At 42.7% G+C, this 6,000-nt stretch overlaps 1 long non-coding RNA gene across 2 annotated transcripts; it reads right to left on the bottom strand.

Annotated features, from left to right (window-relative positions):
- Nucleotides 1-1,439: 1,439 nt before the first annotated feature.
- Nucleotides 1,440-4,491, bottom strand: LOC119334676. Of its 2 annotated transcripts, XR_005161487.1 has the most exons (4): nucleotides 4,019-4,491; nucleotides 3,829-3,900; nucleotides 3,163-3,230; nucleotides 1,440-1,762 (listed from the first exon to the last, which is right to left on the bottom strand). It is a non-coding gene; the product is annotated as an uncharacterized LOC119334676 (long non-coding RNA). The 2 variants fall into 2 exon arrangements; XR_005161486.1 differs by having other exon boundaries at nucleotides 1,443-1,762; nucleotides 3,829-4,491.
- Nucleotides 4,492-6,000: the final 1,509 nt, after the last annotated feature.

Here is a 6,000-nt window from a genome sequence, read left to right as displayed (position 1 = left end):
TGCTCTTTTGGGTACCATAGGCCAAAGTTTGGGGTATGAGCCAAATATCGAAAGATTCGTTTGACCGCCACATAGTGACTTTCCTTAGGTGCGGCTTGAAACCGTGCACAAATTCCCACACTCAACATGATGTCCGGTCTAGATGCACAAAGGTAAAGCAAGGATCCAATCATGGAATGATATACCTTTTGATCCACCACTTTACCATTGGGATCTAAGTCAAGTTGGCACTTGGTGGGCATTGGAGTGGAAGCCGGCTTGACGTCACTTAGCTTGAATCTCTTGAGCATGTCTTGAGTGTATTTGGATTGATTGATGAAGGTTCCTTCTCTTCTTTGCTTCACTTCGAACCCTAGAAAGAACTTCAACTCTCCCATGGAGGACATCTCGAACTTTGAGGTCATGAGAGCGGCAAATTCCTCATTGAAAGCTTTTTTAGGGGAACCAAAGATAATATCATCAACATATAATTGGCACACAAACAACTCCCCTTTGACCTTCTTAGTAAAAAGAGTGGGGTCGATTAGCCCAACTTCAAAAGCATGGTCTTGTAATAACTCGGTAAGGTGGTCATACCACGCACGTGGGGCTTGTTTAAGGCCATAGAGTGCCTTATCGAGTTGATACACATGATCGGGAAAGTAGGGATCCTCGAACCCGGAGGGTTGCTTGACGTAAACCAATTCATTAATAGAACCATTAAGAAAAGCACTCTTCACATCCATTTGATGTAACTTAAAGTTGTGATGAGAAGCATATGCAATCAACATGTGAATGGATTTAAGACGAGCAACGGGAGCAAAGGTTTCACCATAGTCGATACCCTCGACTTGGGAGTAGCCTTGTGCTACCAAACGAGCCTTGTTGCGAATGATGATCCCATGGGCATCTTGCTTGTTCTTAAATATCCACTTGGTTCACTACTAGATTTCTCATTATAACCGAGGGTCAAATTACCGTCGGGTATTTTCCTTCACCATCATCTTTCTTTATAACCGACGGTACACCGTCGGCAATCTCCCGTCGGCTATGCCTGGTCGGCCATTACAATAATAGTCGATGGGACCGTAGGGTAATACATTTTTCCACAGTATTTGGATGACGGTGAGCCGTCAGTCATATTTTGGTCACGAGCCAGCTCCCCAAAACTCGAAGATGCTCATATCTGACGGTTTCCCGTCGGGAATTTATTTCCTGACAGTTATCAATTCCCCTCGGCTTTTGCAATAGGTGACGTCATATTTCGCCCCTCGGGGTTCATTATAACTAAGAGGAGAACCAAACTGTCAGCTAGTATAATCGCTGGTTGTGCATACACCCCTTCATTTATTCCTATAGTTGAGAGGCCTACGAACACCCTATATATATAGTCACCCTTAGAGGATTGCTTTTCATTTCAAATATATCACAGAATTGCATAGCCCACACATGACCAAGTAACATATATTGTATATAGCACAACTTTCAAAATATCAGAAGAGTTGCATCAGAATTACATTGATCATGATGAATAATCTAGAAAGTTTAAAATGCAAAAAAAAATTAACTAAGATATAATGGTCCAAGCATTATGCATAAGCTAGATTGACCAAAACCCCATGATTTCACTTTGTTGAACGTCTTGAAGAAAGATCACTAGACTCGTCACCCTTCATCACCATATGGATCATAATGCTCGTCGCCAAATAGATCATAACAATCATCGCCATAGACATCATCACCCTTGCCATAGATCACGATTCTTCAGTATTGTCTCCCATTCCTAAGAAATGATTAGACTAGATGTAAGGGAGATGAAAATGACATACTGTAGTTGAAATTTAATTGATGATACAAAAAAAGGAACTTAGATGTTCTAATTGAGTGGTTAGATATCTAACAGTATGACTACGTACTCACCTTTTGGTCCTTCACATGCAATTTTCAGGGTTACATGAATCAGCAGGAACACAACTTCAAATAATAGACTGAGTACTACACGTTGCTCTGTGTACAAAAGGAATATACCAATAAACTACACTAATGTCAATTTCATTATAAGTTTGCAACGGTTCAGAACACATCATGCTTTTCAAATTACTTGTAACATTAATATAATTCTAAGCACATGACATTTTTTAATTAACTATAACAATCCTATGTCCAGAACCCGCATGTACTATGGTTACACCAAGATGGCCAGGTGATACAGGTAAAAAAAACCTTATCTGAAAGACACATATGTTGTATCGATAATCGATTCATTGGCTTGTTGAAGTTGTAAAATGATAACCAAGTACAAATGTACAACAGACATCTGCAACCCCACTGAAGTATATATACTAGCGCTTATATTTTGCAGTCTGATGACACAACAGAAGCAGTAGACTAGCATAACACTATTGGCTAGTTTGGGCATACAATAAATACAAAAAACAGATTAAGAATGTCATGTAAAGAAAGATATAAATATAATTTTTCATTCAAACAAATTAAATAGCAGTAGCACACTAATCTCCACCAACAATAGTTTAGGTTATATTGCACATAGCAAATTAAGCAACTTCTTATGTTTCGTATGACAGGTCACAATCATTCTTCATGTTAAGCTACCATTATTTCTGTTTGAACTTCCAAAAAAATTCAATATTGTCCACTTTTTTAGATAAACAGAGAGGCGGCCCCCTGGTTCCATTACTAAAATGAAACCAAGTTTGCTGGACATTCTCAAAAGCATCAAGGTATGGAAAGCTGAGGACCAAAAGAGGCAAAGCTAGTACAGGGAAAAACAAAAGCTAGAAAGGAGGACGCCTGATGAGGGTCAAACATGCCAGATCATATTGTCTAATGTTGAAATATTTTTCTCTGTGCAAATGATTTTACTGTAATTGATTATAGCAACATCTTTTCCTATATGAGTTCAACCAAATTGTGCCATCGCACCTTAATTAAGATGGATTTAATAGATAGATATCTCAGTTATGAGCCACATCTGGGAAAATAGGGCATAAGCAGGTGCATACATCATATACAGTACAACAGTACCACGTAGGCAATGAGGTAATCTAAGAAATCAGGCTCAAATAAAAAGAGCATGTCTCAAAGCAAGTTATCCGCAGCATGCTCATGTTGTCCAGAACTAAATTGGCGCATAACTAAATGGGTAAGACATGATGGACTAACCTTTTCAGTTAGTCTTGACGAGCATCTTCTCACCCCCTTTCAAAGCCGCCTTCAGAATCTGATGTGGCCTGTATTTATCAAACTGTAAGAACCCCTGCTCTACATCTTTGAGAAAGAACACACGGGACATGATGTTAACATGTCAGTGACTGCTTCAGCCTTAGGCATACAAGTTAAATGTTACAGAACTACAAAATACTGATAAGAAAAGCAAAAGCGAGATTACAAAACTTACAATTACATCTACGAACCAAAACTGAAGGAAAAAGAACTAGGAATGTACGTACTATGACATGAATGAGGACCTCTTCAATGTTAGTTGGTTTGCTTACAGGGACTGCTAGTTAAGCTATACAGTAGTATCAAGTATACATGCCAGTCCTGATTACACACGCTGATATAGGGTCTCTTCTCTTATGTACTATTCCCAACTGCTGCAACTAGCTAGCCTTGACCAAACATGCATGCATCAACACAAGCTAGCCAGCTCAACTCACCGGCGCAAATGGCCACTTGCTAGTTAATCAAACTATTTTTCAACACATAGGCTTGACTTTATTTTCCAAACTAATAGGCTCGGCTTTGTTTTTCAACAACCATACAAAAGAAAAAAAACTAAACAGACATGCAAACAACCATGGCCTCGTTATAGAACTTGAACCTCACCACCACACTAGCCCTTCATGGCACCATCTCCTCCATCTCCCCGGTATTCAACTTGAACAATAGGAGCAAATCCTGCACCCCAACCACCAGAACACAATCCCACCATCCATTACAAAAGCACACGTACACACGGCACATATATGACCTGCTCGACGAATTGCGCAAAGCCCAAAGGAAGAGGCGACCAGACCTGGTACAGGCGGGCGGAGGCGGGAGTGGGTGTGGTCCACTCGGTGACATTAGGGGGGCACACGGATGAGGAGGAGCTTCAGGAAGGGGCCGATACATGGCGTAGGAGGTGAAGGGAGAGAGAGCCCATGAAGAAGACCGCCGCGGTCCCGAGGAGCGGCATCGAGCACCTATTGGATGGGGGCGACGAGGTCAAGCCGGCCAGAGCTCGTAGCGTCGTGGCTGAGGGCTGCCAGATCTGCGGGCCAACAAGACGGAGACGGGAGTCAAAAGGACATTTTCGCGCCGGGAGGAAAAGCTAAGGGGCTGGGTGACGTTGCTGGACCAGGGAGAGAGACGAGGGTGGAACTGCGCGCCGGATCGATGGGCGACGGCGGGATTGGCGCGTGGTGGCGTACTGGCGGGGATGGGGGAAAGAGAAGGAGCTGCGTGGGAGGTTTCATCAGAGGGAAAAGGGGGTGAGACATGGGAGGACGTGGCCACGTACATAAAATTTGTTATCAAGCGGGAAATATTGGACGGTCTTTGTACGATTGGCTGATGTTGGACCCAAATCAGCTCGAAAAAAATGACCCAAATCAGGGAATCAATCTATATTTGACATGAATCGTTGTACGTAAATCTTATTGCTTCTGTAAAGAAATATAAAAGCATTTAAATCACTACTTTATATGTTATAGCATCTCTATTTAATAATACTCCCTCCGTCTTAAAATAAGTGTCTCAACTTTATGCTAATTTTAAGACACTTATTTGAGACGGAGGGAGTATATTGGTATGCATATATAAAGTTATAGTTGACTGTGTGTGCTATATCGAGAAAGACTTTCTCCTTGCTTTATATATAAAGAAAACTACAAATTACAACCGGCCATACAACAAGAAACGGAAAATGAATCAACGAGATACACAACTTCACGAAACAACGACGGCCTCAGATTATGTCATCAACGGCTCCGACAAGGGATCTATTCACCGCCGGTCGAAAGCCACACTCTTCCTCCCAAGGTCAAACTTGTTGTCCCGTCGCTGCCTCCGAAGAGGGCACCCCTGCACTCTCGTCCTGGATCAAAGGACACCGTCCTGTCGGCAGGCAGAGCAACTCACCCTCGAGCACGAATGGACAGGCCAACCAGTTGCCGAGGATAGGACAACAGTCGTGGCGAGCTCACCCCTAAAGGAAACTCATACATCGCCACTGTCTCCGGCCAAGACCCAAACACCCACCACAGCTGCCGAGCATGGACACTATTGAAGACCAGCAGACCACCATCGCACTGAGCCCTGACCACGAAGAGCTTCCAAGCTGGCACCTTCAAGAAGAAAGCAACGTCGATGCGCTGTTGTCGCCCAATCCGGAGATTTTGGGCTTTCGCCTGCGGCCAAGAGGCGGAGGGCCGGGTGTAGGTCTCGATGTTGCCCACAAGAAGGAAAACAACACCATGGGCGTCGCCAACATCATGGCCGGCCTCATTGGTCAAGGGTTTCCCCCGACGTAGAGCCTGCACCCAACGCCCCTCGGACCTACAGAATCTACAACCAGAGTAATAAATTACCGATATAGAGATAAAACTTCTCAATGGAACTTGCAAGTCAACAATTAAAAGTGTGAAATTTATACATACATCTGTATATAAAATCAGCTTATGCGCGGATACATAGCCTGTGAGTAGACACTCTAGAATACTAGCTATTGGTTAATACTTATAGAGAAATGTATCATCTTGAATTATCTAGAATATAATTACAATTGGTCATTCCACATGTTTATTGACGTCATCCATTGAAGCAAATCATAGAGAGTGAAAGTTACCCGTCAGTTATTGCTATCTCCCGTTGGGTATTTTCCAAATAACCGAGAGTCACATATGTACCATCGGCCATTTGCACTAATAGGTGAGAGTTTTATTTTTCACCTTCGGCTATTAAATTTCACCGCCGGGCATTACATGTAATCCCCGAGGGTGTAGCAAAAACCGTTGG

Source organism: Triticum dicoccoides, chromosome 7A, assembly GCF_002162155.2.
Source record: "Triticum dicoccoides isolate Atlit2015 ecotype Zavitan chromosome 7A, WEW_v2.0, whole genome shotgun sequence".
Lineage (NCBI taxonomy): Eukaryota > Viridiplantae > Streptophyta > Magnoliopsida > Poales > Poaceae > Triticum > Triticum dicoccoides.
This window is presented reverse-complemented; position numbering and strand designations above follow the sequence as displayed.